This window comes from Pleurodeles waltl, chromosome 3_2, assembly GCF_031143425.1.
Source record: "Pleurodeles waltl isolate 20211129_DDA chromosome 3_2, aPleWal1.hap1.20221129, whole genome shotgun sequence".
Classification (NCBI taxonomy): domain Eukaryota; kingdom Metazoa; phylum Chordata; class Amphibia; order Caudata; family Salamandridae; genus Pleurodeles; species Pleurodeles waltl.
The window spans coordinates 121,538,683-121,557,022 of record NC_090441.1 but is presented as its reverse complement, the minus strand read 5'-3'; the positions used below and the strand labels follow the sequence as shown (position 1 = coordinate 121,557,022).

Genomic DNA, 18,340 nt, shown 5'->3' with positions numbered 1-18,340 from the left:
CTTGTGTCATTTTGTAATATTTTTAGGGCAACAAAATGTATAAACGTGCCAACAGAAAACTCTGATCTGGTCCTGAAATCGGTCCTGTGCAAAGATATCGGCTTCACTCTGAATCACATGCAATTTCTGGTGTTTTGGGGGCGGGAAACCCATAAACCATTTATAGGAAGCTGGCCTGGCTTATAGTGGGTACCTTGTGGTAATTACACCTTGTGCCAGGTCCAGCTATCCCTTATTAGTAGAATAGAGGTGTTTCTAGCAGCTTAGGCTGATAGAGGTAGCTATGGCAAAGCAGCTTAGGCTGAACTAGGAGACATGCAAAGCTCCTACTATACCACTTATATCATATAGCACAATATCATAAGAAAACACAATACTCAAGGTACTTTATTTTTATGACAATATGCCAAAAGTATCTCAGTGAGTACCCTCAGTTAGAAGGTAAGTAATATACACAAATTATATGTACACAAACCCAAAACAGGTAAGTAATAGTAAGAAAAGTAATGTAAACAGTGTAGAATTACAACAGGATGCAATAGGTGAACATAGGTCTAGGGGCAACACAAACCATATACTCCAAAACTGGAATGCGAATCACGAATGGACCCCAGATCTATGGGAGCTTGTAGAGGGTCGCTGGGACTGTATGAAAACAGTCAGGGTGTCCAAGATACCGCCCCCCCCCAAGACCCTGAAAAGTAGGAGTAAAGTACCCCTACTACCCCAATAGGACACAATAGTCGTGATGGGGGAATTCTGCAAGAACCAGAAACACCAGCAAAGCACTGAAGACGGATTCCTGGACCTGAGGACCTGCAAGGCAAGGGGACCAAGTCCAAGAGTCGCAATAGTGTCCAGGGGGGCCAGGAGCCCAGGAAACCACGGATGAAGGCGCAAGAAGGCTGCCTCTGGGTGGAAGAAGCCAAGGATGCTGCAACAACGAAAAGGGCTAGGAACTTCTCCTTTGGAAGAAAGATGTCCCACGGCGTGCTGGAGGTTGCAGAAGTGTTTCCACGCAGAAATACCGCAAACACGCCTTGCTAGCTGCAAGGGTCACGGTAGAGGTTTTTGGGTGCTGCTGGGGTCCAGGAAAAACCAGGATGTCGCCCCTTGGAGTGGGAGGCAGAGGGGGTGTGCAGCAACTCAGAAAGCCCCCACAGAAGCAGGCAGCACCCGCAGAAGTACTGGAACAGGCACTTAGAAGATTTGTGAACCGGAGTCCACTCAGAGTCACAAAGGAGGGTCCCACGACGTCGGAGTCCAACACAGAGGGTTGAGCACTGCAGGACGGATTGCTGGGGACCCAGGCTAGGCTGTGCACAAAGGAATCCTTGGAGAAGTGCACAGAAGCCGGAGCAGCTGCAAATCACGCAGTACACAGGTTTGCAGTCTTGCATGGAGAGGCAAGGACTTACCTCCACCAAACTTGGACTGAGGGATCACTGGACTACCGGGGTCACTTGGATATAGCTCCTGTGTTCCAGGGACGACGCTCGTCGAGATGAGAGGGGACCCAGAGAACCGGTGATGCAGTCTTTAGGTGCCTGCGTTAGCAGGGGTAAGATTCAGTCGATCCAATGGAGATTTCTTCTTGGCTTCCAGTGCTGGGTGAAGGCAGACAGCCCTCAGAGCATGCACCACCTGGAAACAGTCGAGAAAGCCGGCAGGATGAGGTGCTACAATGTTGCTGGTAGTCGTCTTGGTACTTTGTTGTGGTTTTGCAACCGTCCTGGCGCAGTCAGCGGTCGATCCTTGGCAGAAGTCGAAGAGGGAAGTGCAGAGGAACTCTGGTGAGCTCTTGCATTCGTTATCTGGAGAATACCCCAGAGGAAAGACCCTAAATAGCCAGAAAAGGAGGTTTGGCTACCAAGAAAGGAGGATTGGCTACCAAGAGAGGTAAGAGCCTATCAGAGAGGGTCTCCGACGTCACCAGCTGGCACTGGCCACTCAGAGCAGTCCAGTGTGCCTCCAACACCTCTGTTTCTAAGATGGCAGAGGTCTGGGACACACTGGAGGAGCTCTGGGCACCTCCCCTGGGAGGTACTGGTCAGGGGAGTGGTCACTCCCCTTTCCTTTGTCCAGTGTCGCGCCAGAGCACCATCTGTGCCCATCAAAGCATTTCCAGAGGCTGGGGGAGGCTACTCCTCCCCAGCCCTTCACACCTATTTCCAAAGGGAGAGGGTGTAACGCCCTCTCTCAGAGGAAATCCTTTGTTCTGCCTTCCTGGGCCGGGGCTGCCCAGACCCCAGGAGGGCAGAATCCTGTCTGAGGGGTTGGCAGCAGCAGCAGCTGCAGTGGAAACCCCGGAAAGGCAGTTTGGCAGTACCCGGGTTCTCTGCTAGAGACCCGGGGGAATCATGGAATTGTCCCCCAATACCAAAAAGGTATTGGGGTGGCAAATCCATGATCTTAGACATGTTACATGGCCATGTTCGGAGTTACCATTGTGACGCTATACATGGGTAGCAACCTATGTATAGTGCACACTTGTAATGGTGTCCCCACACTCACAAAGTCCGGGGAATTTGCCCTGAACGATGTGGGGGCTCCTTGGCTAGTGCCAGGGTGCCCACACACTAAGTAACTTGGCACCCAACCTTCACCAAGTGAGGGTTAGACTTATAGGTGACTTATAAGTTACTTATGTGCAGTGAAAAATGGCTTATGTGCAGGCCTGTGTAAGAATTGCCTGAGCTCCCTATAGGTGGCAAAAGAAACGCTGCAGCCCATAGGGATCTCCTGGAACCCCAATACCCTGGGTACCTAAGTACCATTTACAAGGGAATTATATGGGTGTACCAGTGTGCCAATGAGAATTGGTAAATTTAGTCACTAGCCTGCAGTGACAAATTTAGAAAGCAGAGAGAGCATAAACACTGAGGTTCTGGTTAGCAGAGCCTCAGTGATACAGTTAGGCACCACACAGGGAACACTTACAGGGCACATACTATGAGCACTGGGGTTCTGCCTAGCAGGATCCCAGTGACACAAGGATTAAAGGGGTAACATGCCAGGCAAGATGGTACTTTCCTACACAACCACCCCCCCCAAATGAAGGGCAATAAGACTAGCCGTGTCCAGATGAGTCTTAATTGTCTAAGTGGAAATATCTGGAGAGTCCATCTGCATTGGAGTGGGTACTCCCAGGTCTATGTTCCATTGTATAGTCCATTCCCTGTAGAGATATGGACCACCTCAACAATTTAGGGTTTTCACCTTTCATTTGTTTTAGCCAAAGTAGAGGTTTGTGGTCTGTCTGAACAATAAAGTAAGTACCAAACAGGTATGGTCTCAACTTTTTCAGTGCCCAGACCACAGCAAAGGCCTCCCTCTCTATGGCAGACCAACGCTTTTCTCTAGGGGTCAACCTTCTGCTGATAAAAGCAACTGGTTGATCCTGGCCCTCAGAATTCAGTTGTGATAGTACTGCCCCTACCCCTAATTCGAATGCATCAGTTTGAACAATACATTTCTTGGAGTAACATGGGCTTTTTAGGACAGGTGCAGAGCACATGGCCTGTTTGAGCTCCTCAAAAGCTTTCTGACAGCTAGCTGTCCATAACACCTTCTTAGGCATTTTCTTGCTAGTGAGATCATTAAGAGGGACTGCTATGGAGCCATAATTCTTGATAAATCTCCTATAGTACCACGTGAGGCCTAAAAAGGCTCTCACCTGGGTCTGAGTGGTAGGGGGAACCCAATCCCTGATAGTTTGGATTTTCCCCTGTAGTGGTGCAATCTGTTCTCCATTAACCAGGTGGGACAGATAAACCACTTTCCCCTGCCCTATCTGGCACTTTGAGGCCTTGATAGTGAGGCCTGCCTTTTGCATTACTGTGAATATGTAGTGCCCTCCAATGGTAGAAAATGCAGTCTTGGGTTTAGCATCTTCTGCCAATCTAATCTTCCAATACCCTGCAGTTATATCAAAAGTGCTAAGATACTTGGCAGAAGCCAGTGTATCAATGAGCTCATCTGCCCTGGGTATAGGGTGAGCATCAGTTCTGGTTACCTGATTGAGCCCTCTGTAATCTACACAAAACCTCATCTCTCTCTTTCTATCTTTGGTGTGAGGTTTAGGTACAAGCACCACTGGGCTAGCCCAGAGGCTTTCAGAAGGTTCAATCACCCCTAAATCCAACATTTTCTGCACCTCTTGTTTAATGCAGTCTCTGACATGGTCAGGCTGCCTATAAATTTTACTTTTGACAGGCAGGCTGTCTCCGGTGTCAATTGTATGTTCACACCAGGATGCTGTCCCTGGTACAAGTTAAAAGCGGTCTGAAAATTGGCTTAGAAGACTGACACTGTTGTCTTTCTGTTATGCAGTTAGACAATCTGCTAAAACTATCCCCTCCACTAAGGCATCTGGTTCAGTGGTGGAGAAGAGATCAGGGAGAGGGTCACTCTCTTCTTCCTGTCCCTCATCTGTTGCCATGAGCAGGGTGAGATCAGCCCTGTCATAGTAGGGTTTTAGGCGGTTGACATGAATCACCCTACGGGGACTCCTGGCAGTGCCCAGGTCTACCAAATAGGTAACCTCACCCTTCTTCTCAACAATTAGATGGGGTCCTCTCCATTTGTCCTGGAGAGCTCTTGGGGCCACCGGCTCCAATACCCACACCTTCTGTCCTGGTTGGTACTGGATCAGGACAGCCTTCTGGTCATGCCATTGCTCTTCCAGCTCCTGGCTGGCCTGAAGGTTTTTACTGGCCTTTTTCATGTACTCTGCCATTCTGGATCTTAGGCCAAGTACATAGTCTACTATGTCCTGTTTAGGAGCTTTTAAAGGTTGTTCCCAATCCTCCTTTACAAGAGCAAGTGGACCTCTCACAGGGTGCCCAAAGAGGAGTTCAAAGGGGCTGAAGCCCACACCTTTCTGGGGTACCTCCCTGTAAGCAGAAAGGAAGCAAGGTAACAGGACATCCCATCTCCTCCTGAGTTTTTCAGGGAGTCCCATTATCATTCCTTTGAGAGTTTTATTAAACCTCTCAACCAGAACATTTGTTTGTGGATGGGAAGGGGTGGTGAACTTGTAGGTAACACCACATTCCTTCCACATTGCTTTTAGGTATGCAGACATGAAGTTGCTACCTCTGTCTGACACCACGTCTTTAGGAAACCCCACTCTGGAAAAGATTCCTAGGAGGGCCTTTGCCACTGCAGGGGCTGTAGTGGTCCTTAAAGGTATGGCTTCAGGATATCTTGTGGCATGGTCCACTACCACCAAGATAAATCTATTGCCTGAAGCAGTTGAAGGGTCAAGGGGGCCAACTATGTCAACCCCTACCCTTTCAAAGGGCACCCCAACCACTGGAAGTGGAATTAGAGGGGCCTTTGGAGTGCCACCAGTCTTGCCACTGGCTTGGCAGGTCACACAAGATTGACAAAAGTCTTTTGTGTCCTCTGACATATGAGGGCAGTGAAACAAGGGGACAAGTCTTTCCCAAGTTTTTGTCTGACCCAAATGCCCAGCCAAAGGAATGTCATGTGCTAGGGTAAGAAGAAACTCTCTGTACTGCAGGGGAATGACCAATCTCCTGGCAGCTCGAGGTTTTGGGTCCCTTGACTCTGTGTACAAGAGGTTGTCTTCCCAGTACACCCTATGACTGTCACTGACATCCCCATTCTGCTGTTTGACAGCTTGCTGTCTGAGACCCTCTAATGTGAGACAGGTTTGCTGTGCCACACTCAGCTCTTCCCTGGCAGGCCCCCCTCCAACCAAAAGCTCAGCAGTGTCTGCTGCCAGCTCGTCTGGTGTAGGTTCTGCACAGGGAGAGAATTCCTCTTCCTCAAAAGGGAATCATCGGTAGAGGGAGGGATAGTGGGTAGGGATTTACCCTTGCTACCCCTATCTTTAGGGAGCACTTGGTCCATTGTTCCAGGATCGAAGTTACCCTGTCCTTTTTGCTTCTTGGCCTGAGCCCTAGTTAAAGCAAAAATATGCCCAGGAATGCCTAGCACTGCTGCATCGGCCTCCAACTCCACTTCTGCCCAAGCTGATGTCTCCAAATCGTTTCCCAGTAGACAGTCTACAGGTAAATCAGTGTCTACCACAACTTTCTTTGGACCAGTAACCCCGCCACCCCCCCAGTTGAGATTCACAACATCCATGGGGTGGCTAAGAGTGTTGTTATGAGCGTCTGTCACTTGGTACTGCTGACCAAGTAGGTGTTGATCAGGGTGGACCAGTTTTTCTATCACCATAGTTACACTGGCTCCTGTGTCCCTGTAGGCCTCAACCTTAACACCATTGATTAGGGGAAGTTGCTTGTACTTACCCATATTAAAGAGACAAGCAACCAAGGTGGCAAAATCAGTGCCACCATCAGAGACTAAAACAGCCTCTGTGGTCTCCATAACAAGACCAACCCCAACTACATTGCCAATTGTGAGCCCAGCTACAGCCTTGGATTGGCTATTAGTAGTAGATTTCCCACCACCACTGCTATTACTAGGGGCACTAGAATTTGCAGCAGGGGTTGTGGTGGTGGGAGGTTTGGTGTTTTTCTTTGGACAAGTGGAATCACTTGCCCAATGGCCTTTGACTTTACACAAATAACACCAAGGCTTTTTTGGTTGATTACTAGAAGAGGATTTGGAACCACCTCCCCCAGAGGATTTTTGTTGGCCTGATGAAGACTCAGAATGCTTACTTTTGCCCCCACCCTTCTCAGAAGACTTACCATCCTTCTTCTTGCCATCCTTGTCACCCCCTGTATGAACTTTTCTGTTCACATTTGTTCTGACCCATTTGTCTGCCTTCTTTCCCAATTCTTGGGGATTGGTCAGATCAGAGTCCACTAGGTATTGGTGCAACAAGTCAGGCACACAATTGTTAAGAATATGCTCTCTCAGAATAAGATTATACAGACTCTCATATTCAGAAACTTTACTGCCATGCAACCACCCTTCCAAGGCCTTCACTGAACAGTGCACAAAATCTGTCCAGTCTTGAGAAGACTCTTTTCTGGGGTCTCTGAACTTAATCCTGTATTGTTCAGTGGTTAAGCCAAATCCATCCAAGAGTGCATCTTTCAAAACTTTGTAATTATTGGCATCACTTTCTCTGACAGTAAGGAGCCTATCCCTAACCTTTCCAGTGAAAGATAGCCACAAAATAGAAGACCACTGCCTTTGAGGGACCAACTGTACCATACAGGACCTCTCAAGTGTAGCAAACCACTTATTAATGTCACCCCCCTCCGTGTAAGGGTGGACTATCTTGTGCAGATTCCTGGAATCTTGCTCTTTAACAGGATTGCTCAGAAATACTGCTGCTGCCACCATGGGGAACTAACCCCAACCTCTGTCTTTCCCCCTCTATGTCTAGGGATTCCCTATCTAAGGCCAGCTGCTGCTGTTTAAACTTCAGTCTGGTCTCTTCAACCCTCAACTTTTTGAGTTTCCTTTCTAACAAGTTATCCTCAGGGTGGGTGGGTTGGCAATGTTTAGACACAGACGAAATGTGGGAAGTTTCAGAGGGAGACCTGTCCCTAACTGTCTGGACCCTAGTAACCTGGCCTCTAGGGGTGAAAGATGCCCTACTGGTGTGGGACCCTCTAACACTATCAGTGTCACTAGGAGCCCTGCTAGGGGGCAGGACTTTGTAAGAACCCTCCCCAGCTTCCTCATGGAACTCCTCTGAGTCAGACTGGGAAGCATCCCCATTTTCTAACCTCTCCTGAGATGGGCCAGACTGGTTCTGCAATGAGCTGGGAAGCTTCCCCATTTTCTAACCTCTCCTGAGATGGGCCAGACTGGTTCTACAATGAGAATGGTAAAGAGAAACTCTTTTGTAGGATTCTTACCTATACTCAAACCTCTATCCAGGCAGAGACCCCTCAAACTTTTATAGTTCAAACTCTCATATGTTGCATTAACATTTTTGTGAGTGGGCTCTACAACAGACATGATAGTACAGGTTTAAGGATAGTGAGAAAGAAAACGTTTTAGAACTTTAGAAAGCACAGAAAAAAACGTGTTCAAACTGTGGGAAAACGTTTAGAAGTTTTCAAAAACCTTTCAGAACTTTGTTAAATGTTTTAGAATAGAAAAACAAACTTTTTTGGTTAAGTGTACATATACTGAACTATTTGGTATATGATTCTCTTATGAAAAGTACCAAATGACAAAGTGGAAAAGCAGTTGCAAGTACTTATCCCACTGCTGCACCACCAATGTAGGAGGCTGGCCTGGCTTATAGTGGTTACCTTGTGGTGCTTACACCCTGTGCCAGGTCCAATTATCCCTTATTAGTAGAATAGACGTGTTCCTAGCAGCTTAGGCTGGTAGAAGGTAGCTTTGGCAAAGCAGTTTAGGCTGAACTAGGAGACATGCAAAGCTCCTACTATACCACTTATATCATATAGCACAATATCATAAGAAAACACAATACTCAGAGTTACTAAAAATAAAGGTACTTTATTTTTATGACAATATGCCAAAAGTATCTCAGTGAGTACCCTCAGTTAGAAGGTAAGAAATATACTCAAGTTATATGTACACAAACCCAAAACAGGTAAGTAATAGTAAGAAAAGTAATACAAACAGTGTAGAATTACAATAGGATGCAATAGGTGAATAAAGGTCTAGGGGCAACCCAAACCATATACTCCAAAAGTGGAATGCGAATCACTAATGGACCCCAGACCTATGGAAGCTTGTACAGGGTCACTGGGACTGTAAGAAAACAGTCAGGGTGTCCAAGATACCCCACCCCAAGACCCTGAAAAGTAGTAGTAAAGTACTCCTACTACCCCAATAGGACACAATAGTCGTAATAGGGGGATTCTGCAAGAACCACAAACACCAGCAAAGCACTGAAGACGGATTCCTGGACCTGATGACCTGCAAGGCAAGGGGACCAAGTCCAAGAGTCGCGATAGTGTCCAGGGGGGCAAGAGCCAAGGAAACCCCGGATGAAGGTGCAAGAAGGCTGCCTCTGGGTGGAAGAAGCCAAGGATTCTGCAACAATGAAAAGGGCTAGGAACTTCTCCTTTGGAAGGAAGATGTCCCACGGCGTGCTGGAGGTTGCAGAAGTGTTTCCACGCAGAAATACCGCAAACACGCCTTGCTAGCTGCAAGGGTCACGGTAGAGGTTTTTGGGTGCTGCTGGGGACCAGGAAGGACCAGGATGTCGCCCCTTGGAGAGGGGGGGGCAGAGGGGGTGTGCAGCAACTCAGAAAGCCCCCACAGAAGCAGGCAGCACCCGCAGAAGTACCGGAACAGGCACTTAGAAGATTTGTGAACCGGAGTCCACTCAGAGTCACAAAGGAGGGTCCCACGACGTCGGAGTCCAACGCAGAGGGTTGAGCACTGCAGGACGGATTGCTGGGGACCCAGGCTAGGCTGTGCACAAAGGAATCCTTGGAGAAGTGCACAGAAGCCGGAGCAGCTGCAAATCACGCAGTACACAGGTTTGCAGTCTTGCATGGAGAGGCAAGGACTTACCTCCACCAAACTTGGACTGAAGGATCACTGAACTACGGGGGTCACTTGGATATAGCTCCTGTGTTCCAGGAACCATGCTCGTCGAGATGAGAGGGGACCCAGAGAACCGGTGATGCAGTCTTTTGGTGCCTGCGTTAGCAGGGGTAAGATTCAGTCGATCCACAGGAGATTTCTTCTTGGCTTCCAGTGCTGGGTGAAGGCAGACAGCCCTCAGAGCATGCACCACCAGGAAACAGTCAAGAAAGCCATCAGGATAAGGTGCTACAATGTTGCTGGTAGTCGTCTTGCTTTTTTGTTGCCGTTTTGCAGGCGTCCTGGAGCAGTCAGCAGTCGATCCTCGGCAGAAGTCGAAGAGGGAAGTGCAGAGGAACTCTGGTGAGCTCTTGCATTCGTTATCTGAAGAATACCCCAGAGGAGAGACCCTAAATAGCCAGAAAAGGAGGTTTGGCTACCAAGAAAGGAGGATTGGCTACCAAGAGTGATAAGAGCCTATCAGAAGGGGTCTCTGACATCACCTGCTGGCCCTGGCCACTCAGAGCAGTCCAGTGTGCCCCCAACACCTCTGTTTCCAAGATGGCAGAGGTCTGGGACACACTGGAGGAGCTCTGGGCACCTCCCCTGGGAGGTACTGGTCAGGGGAGTGGTCACTCCCCTTTCCTTTGTCCTGTTTCGTGCTAGAGCAGGGCTGGGGGATCCCTGAACCGGTGTAGACTGGCTTATGCAGAGATGGGCACCATCTGTGCCCATCAAAGCATTTCCAGAGGCTGGGGGAGGCTACTCCTCCCCAGCCCTTCACACCTATTTCCAAAGGGAGAGGGTGTAACACCCTCTCTCAGAGGAAATCCTTTGCTCTTCCTTCCTGGGCCGGGCTGCCCAGACCCCAGGAGGGCAGAATCCTGTCTGAAGGGTTGGCAGCAGCAGCAGCTGCAGTGGAAACCCCGGAAAGGTAGTTTGGCAGTACCCGGGTTCTGTGGTAGAGACCCAGGGGATCATGGAATTGTCCCCCCGATAACAGAATTGTATTGGGGTGACAATTTCATGATCTTAGACATGTTACATGGCCATGTTCAGAGTTACCATTGTGACGCTATACATAGCTAGTGACCTATGTATAGTGCACGCGTGTAATGGTGTCTCCGCACTCACAAAGTCCAGGGAATTTGCCCTGAACGATGTGGAGGCACCTTGGCTAGTGCCAGGGTGTCCATACACTAAGTAACTTGGCACCCAACCTTCACCTAGTGAGGGTTAGACATGTAGGTGACTTATAAGTTACTTATGTGCAGTGAAAAATGGCTGTGAAATAACATGGACGTTATTTCACTCATGCTCCAGGGGCAGGCCTGTGTAAGAATTGCCTGAGCTCCCTGTGGGTGGCAAAAGAAATGCTGCAGCCCATAGGGATCTCCTGGAACCCCAATACCCTGGGTACCTAAGTACCATATACAGGGAATTATATGGGTGTACAAATGAGAATTGGTAACTTTAGTCACTAGCCTGCAGTGACAAAATTAGAAAGCAGAGAGAGCATAAACACTGAGGTTCTGGTTAGCAGCGCTTCAGTGATACAGTTAGGCACCACACAGGGTACACTTACAGGGCACATACTATGAGCACTGGGGTCCTGCCTAGCAGGATCCCAGTGACACAAGGACTAAAACAAACATACATACAGTGAAAATGGGGGTAACATGCCCGGCAAGATGGTACTTTCCTACACCATTTAAACATCCACTGGCAAAGTCAGTAAGTCTCGCTATTTTAAGAAAGTCCACAGTTAGTTATCTCACTGTCATTTACCCCTGAGGCAAGGACTGACATCAGAGGACATGAATTGCTATCTGCATATCCACTTCATAGCAGCAAAGTCGCAAAATGAAGGTTTGGTTTCCTTGTTGATGGAAATTAACAATAAGGCAGCCTGTTGTATCGAACATGTGTTCCTTTAACAGCTCTAGAGATATCATTTCAAATCCTCCGCTTAACCTTTCCAGCGTCAAAATGCAGATGACCAAAAAATGAAGGAAAGCTTAAGTAAAAACTAAACAAGCATTTGCAACGCAATGGGTCTCGCACTTACTCGAGTTAGAGCTATTAGCGTTGTAAATTCCTAACTGGACCTTTCTTGCCACATAAATTGAAAATGAAAAATAAAACATTAGTTGACATAAGCGAGACGATTCAAAGCGCTATGGCCGCCATGAGCATGAGTGCAAAGGAGAGACACAAAAGGAAAACAAGCATTTTCAGTGCAATGGGTCTCACATTTTCTTGAGTTAGAGCTATTAGCATTGTAAATTCAGAACTGGACTTTTCTTGCCACAAAAATTGGTCAACCCTGACTCATAATTTCGTCTTTTCCTGCCATGTTTTGGTGGTCACTGGCGGCTACTGACATCAGAAATCACAAGCCCTTGAGGAGAGTTGAGAAGATGTCTGCACTATCTTGCATTGTGTAAACATCTGAACAGAAATTGGAAAATAAGGCTGGAAAAGCATTTTATATTTATTTTTACAGAGTGAAAAGTCTTGCAAGCATTCTTGCCTCGCATTTCGAGGAGCAGAGCAGCCTGAGAAGATTTATGGCCCCAATAAAGGAGATAAGCACTGCCTTGTGTGGGATGTCATGAGTGCTGGCAGGGAGGGGCCCTGGAAAGAGAGACTCAAGATGCGATGCAAGGCTAAGCAAGTTTTACATCATTGATTCTAGGTTTAACTACTTTCTACCGGAAAGGGCTTATTGTGGATTTCATGAGCAGTGAGCTAAACATGCAGGTGTTTCTTTTGTAAAATAAGCTTATTTTAGGAGCCAGAGGTAAACCAGGACAGCACTGGTATAAAGCCAGAACAAATGTCAGTGACATGGGAGAAGATGGGAGGAACGGAATACTGCAATAAAACACAGGCGGCTGCCAGCCTAAAACACCCACAGTAAAAGGGGAGCACCACAGAAATAACAAAAATAGCCCATCACAACAGCAGATAAAGAAACCAAACTGGAATAATACAGTAGTTGGTCACAGCTCTGAAATAGAAAAAGGAGGGAGGAAAAGGCAGAACTGACCACTAGCGAGCAAGAATTTTTAAAGGACACTGCAACCAACAAATGAAACCACTTTAAGCCATAAGAAGTATACTAAAAGTATACACGAGGTCGAACTCTTGTGCTTGACCTAAAGAAGTTCGCTCACAGTCAAACGTATCGGCAAACGTGCAATTATCCATGAAACAGAGGCAGTCAGCAAGGCAGTAACAAAACCTCCCCAAAGAGGAACAAACGTAAAGGATATACCAATGTTAACAAAGGATTTTTGAAAGGCATGCCAATGAACGAGTGATAGTGATGGACGTGGTTAAAAGCCCACAATGTATACAACAGGTTAAAGCGCTTGCGCGCTCGACCTAAAAATTAGAAAACTAGAACTAGTTTTTGACTGGCAAATCTAGCAAAAGTTAAAACCTATTTACTGCAGTAAAATAATTTTTTATTTTTATTTTTAAAAACATGTATATATCCATCAAGTATTTACGCAGCCTTCAAAAATTGTCAGTCCGATGTCATTATTTGCAGCAGGATTAGAAACTTAAAGTACAAGAAATGTTTAGACGTATTTGGTTATATAATGCTTCCCAAAATATAATAAAATGTAAAATAGGGATAGTTTAGATTAGAAATTAGGACAGATAGAATTACCTTTCTCTTACCTTTACTTGGCATCACATGTACGGTCCTAGGTCATAACTCAGCACTAACAGGTGTGTACCCCACTTGTCAAGATTAAGCAGTTAAAAATAACACACATATACATATGCAAGTCCCAATATATATAAATATAATACTTATCTACAACATGCTTCAGAGGTGCAATGTAACATTTTCCTGGAAATAAAAAAAAACAGTTTAAAAGAAATACTGATATGGAAAGAAATATTGTTGTTCTTGATTGGAAAAGTCCACATACCTTTAATGCAACATGATCTTTGTGTGATCAGGGCTGAACTGGGGAACCTAAAGTAACCCTGGCAAAAATGCTCAAACCAGCCCCACTCCCTTCCTCGCTGTGTGCTGTGGCACTCTGTCCATCTGTTCTCTCTCCCCTTCTCTGCTCCCTTTCTGACATCTTTCTCTGGACCCTCCCCCTATCTCTCGCTCTCTCTTTGAAGTGCATCTATCCCCCTCCCTCACTGCCTTGCCTTCTGCAGTTACCCTCGAGGATCTGGGGAAAGTGACAGGCGCACCCGGACCTTCAAAACCGACCTCCAAGTGCTCCAGCCTCCCGGGGAAATGCCCGGCGGAGTAAAAGGCCTAATCGGCCCAGTGTGTGATGTGCCAACATGGAGACAACATGCCTTTAAGGTGCTCTACATAAAGTGGCTGAGAAGTCCCAATTTTTGCGCCCGGGGGGCCCTTATCGCTTCCTAAAATATTCTGTGCATTGTGTCCTGTTCCCCAGTGCCAGCCAGCTCACAGGAGGGGGCACAGTGATGGGATCAGATGCTCACAGACAGGAGATGACGACTTTCACTTCTCTTACAATAGCACAAACAACTTTAGCTTATTGAACTGGGGGTGCGGGGGACTTAGAAGAGCATCTCTGGCTTTACAAATAGACTAAGGGACATTTTGGTAAAGTTATGACAAATATTCAAGCGCCTAGAGGAAATTCAGTTTATGCGCTGTTGCTATGGTCAGCTTTATAGCTCTTTTGGTGGAACTTGCAGGGACGACAAAGCATTTAATCCTTTCGAGGTCAATAAAATATATATGATTGAGCTGGATGCTAATAACACTTACCATTTCTGCGCTACGACGCAGCTGACGTTTAGGTGCGTGAATGGAGGGTTTCATATTTCCATGTTACCAATCGCAGCAAGAATTGGGTCTTCCCACTGCCAGCTGCTAAAATGGTACATTAATAGCGGTAGAAAAATGAACTTTTAGCATCAGAGGGCTTCTCTGATCTGCTGCAGGAAGAGGGAGCGGTGACACCAACACGCTTCAAGTACAGAACTACTTTGAACAGATTTGGAACACTGTGACCTTTCTCAAAATGCCACGGACTTGGTGGCAGCTCATCCACGCGAAGAAAAACATTGAAGATTACTCAGTAGCCAGTGGCCGAACGGGGCTGACCCAAACCCCACTCTGTGCACTATTTATGTGTAAAATATTGTTAACATTCGATCGCCCTCGACAGGTAAATCTGCGTCTTGCAAGACCTAAAACTGTAGTCTTTAAAAAAATATTTTCAGTCTTTATTTATGCAAGGTCTCTGAAGTATATCCCGAGGTTTCCCTTCCCCCCGACACCTTGAGTCCAGCACCAGCATATTCACTCGCAACACGCATCAGTCATCACACAACAGGTCCATCTTCACAATTGTATCAGATTGTACCTTTTTGTGACAGCATTTCGAACATTAGAACTGTCTTTAATAACAGCTTCACTTGTAATTTATCCTGCGACTTTCAAGCGCTTTCCTGGGCAGCGCTTATATTACCACTCAGACACAAAGCGCTATATACAATAAATCGTAGTAGGATGAGCGAAAGATCAGAGGATCGCTGCCAGGTAACAATAAAACAATCCGTTCATTTTAGTGTTGATCCCAAGCAAAAGCTAAACTTAACTAAGGCAGCTCAACCAATAGCAAAGCCAGCAATCATCTTCCTGCATCATAGCCAGTGTTACTTTCACTGGACTTTGGAATGTGAAAGCTACAAGCAGCATTTAGTAAGCCAGCTAAAATCCTGCCTCTGTGAAAGCTCCCACGGGACCTAGGATTTGTGGTTTAACACTTTGCTTATGTTGGAAGCTGGCCTGGTGTGTGGTGGGTACCCAAGGTACTTACACCTTATACCAGGTCCAGGTATCCCCTATTAGTGAAGTGTAGGCAGTGTCTAGAAGCCAGGCTCTCTAGCGGTAGCTGTGGGTGAGAAGCAAAAGCTTATCTAGGAGACACGCAAAGCTCATTCAATACCACTATAGCCACACAGCACTTACACACATGAAGAAATCACTCAGTGTTTCAAAAATAAATTGACAATTACCAAAGAGTACTAGAGAGGCAACCCTCCAATAGGAGGTAAATAACACACTACATATGCACACTAGTAAACAGAAATGGACATAAATAGAAATCGAAAACAATGCAATAGCAATCGACAATAGTGACCCTAGGGGGAGCCCAAACCATATACTAAAAAAGTGGAATACGAATGCAGGACCCCCACCTAGGTAAGTGGAATGTGTAGAGGGGAGTTGGCCAAACTAGGAAACCCCAAAGGTAAGTACCACAGTGCCCTCCATCGACCAGGAAGAAAGGAGTAAGTTACTGGATTTTCCCCAAACCACCCAAAAGGACTGAAAGGAAGAAAATGCAACACCCAGACAAGACTGTAAGAAACCAGCAGTGGATTCCTGAAGAGGAAGACCTGTGGAAGAAGGGACAAGTCCAGAAGTCGCAGGTGTGCCTGGTGGTGGCAGGAACCACTACCCACCTCTCTGTGGTTGCAGGAGTTGGTCGACGGTAGGACGAAGACAGTCAGCAATGAAGTCCTGGAGCTGGAGATGCACAGCCAAGGAAATGTTGCAGAAGCTGGAAGGAGCCGTATAAAAAATGTTGCAAGCAGAGTTTTGTCGAGGGTGCAGATTGTCAGGTCCTGGAGAGTCTAGTCGCAGTTCCAGTGGCTAGAAGTCAATGAAGAGTTTGCAGAGGAGCCCTGCTGAAATCTTGCAAGCCAAATCTGAGGACCCACCCAAGAGGAAGGTGCTAAATAACTCTCAAAGGAGGATTGGTCTTCTAGCCAGGTGACCACCTATCAGGAGGAGGCTCTGACGTCACCTGCCTGACCTGGCCACTCAGATGCTTCCAAAGGCCCCTGCCCACCTTGGATTCAAGACGGCAGAATCCAGGGACCCTCTGGAGGAGCTCTGGGCACCACTCCTGAGGTGGTGATGGACAGGGGAGTAATCACTCCCCTTTTTATTGTCCAGTTTCATGCCAGAGCAGAGACTTGGGGTCCCTGAACCGGTGTAGACTGGTTTATGCATGGAGGGTACCAAATGTGCCCTTCAAAGCATACCAATGGCTTGGGGAGGCTAGTCCTCCCAATTCATGTAACACCTCTTTCCAAAGGGAGAGGGTGTTACCCCCTTCTCCCAAAGGAAATCCTTTATTCTACCTTCCTGGGCTTGAGCTTTTCAAGCAGCATGAGAGCAGAAACCTGTCTGATGGGTGGCAGCAGCTTGGGCTGCCCGGAAAATTCCAGAAGCCTGTTAGCAGCAATGCTGGGGGTCCTCTTAGGAGCCCCCAGGGTGCATGGAATCATACTTCCAATAGTGGCAACAGTATTGGTGTATAATTCTGACATGTTTGATACCAAACATGCCCAGGTTTTGGAGTTACCATTTTGTAGCTGGACATAGGTAGTGACCTATGTTCAGTACACTCATAAAATGGCATCCCCGGACTCACGAAATCCAGGATAATGGAACAGGAGTTCATGGGGGTACCTCTGCTAGTGCAGGGGTGCCCTCACACACAGGTGCTTGCACCCTGCCCTCTGGGCTAGGAGGGCCTGCCATAGGGGTGTCTTACAGTGACCTGTAGTGAAAAGGTGTATGCACCTTTTCATGCAGGCTGCAATGGCAGGTCTACAGTCACATTTTATATGGGCTCCCTATGGGTGACATAATACATGCTGCAGTCCATGGGGATCCCCTGGTACCCCAATGCCCGGGTACCTGGGACCATATACTAGCGACTTACAAGTGGGTACCAGTGTGCCAAATGTCAGGTATGTGATGTTCAAGAAACCAAGTTTGCAGAGAGAGAGCATAATCAATGGGCTCCTGGTTAGCAGGATCCCAGTGAACGCAGTCAAACACACTGACATCAGGCAAAAAGTGGGTGTAACCATGCTAAAAAGAGGGTACTTTCCTACAGCTTACAACACCCACTGCTCCCTGACTCTTGACATGTTTGAGTGAGACACATATTCAATCCTGGTCAAGCCTTCGAAAAGAACTGTTGTCTACTTCACCTTGCCATCTCTCTAGCCCTACCTGCAATGTGGTCCTACTTTAGAAAAATTCAGTCTTCTATTTCTGCCAAGACTTATTGACAGTCGGTAGGAGAATCTCTCCGATGTGCATACCTGGCTGAGTGTTTCCAAATGCAAACTCATGTTTTTTGTGTGAAAGAAACATTCCCTAGTTTGGCTATTTTGCCCCTGGAACTGTGAATGTAATGGTATCCTAAGAATTAGAGGCTTGTTCAGTAATGGTTGGAGTTATTACTGCTAAGTAGTCACAAAAAGTGTCCATTAACTCATACATTCTTTCCTCCAGTGGAAGTCCATATAGACCTTTTCGTTCCACTGAAAGGAATCCAGACTATAACTGCAAAAGTGTGCAAGTTGTACTGTGTGAATCTCTTCTAAATTCATGTTATGTATTTTTCCTCCATCATATATTTGGGCCTGCAAGTGTTTCCATTTTTTACAAAGTTTTTCAACTGGGTATTGACTTATTGATCTAGGTGGAGCCCACTGTAGCTCACAATGTCCCAATATATGACTTTCTTCTTAGAGTTGTTTTGTTTTCCTGATGAGGCACTCTTCTCCTTCATCAGGGAGGCAGAAGACTCACATGTGAATCTAAAAGCTACGGAACAATTCTTACAGCCAGTTAATTGGCCATAAGAGCGAAGTCCATAAGGTTGTAGGGTCCAAAAGGTTTTCGGGTGACTTACAGTGACCTGGTGCAGTGATCTGTAGTGACCTGGGTGTGCAAGAATTGCAGTGTTCCCTTTTTTCAGCATGTTCACTCACACTGCTTCTTTAGCTTGAAATTCCTTTGGAATACACGTTGAAGCCAAGT

General features: G+C 46.8%; 1 protein-coding gene across 2 annotated transcripts in view; it reads left to right on the top strand.

Annotated features, from left to right (window-relative positions):
* Positions 1 to 18,340, top strand: part of COL26A1 (collagen type XXVI alpha 1 chain) — a 622,272-nt gene that overhangs the window by 491,594 nt on the left and 112,338 nt on the right. The gene's annotated exons all lie outside the window — the stretch shown is intronic.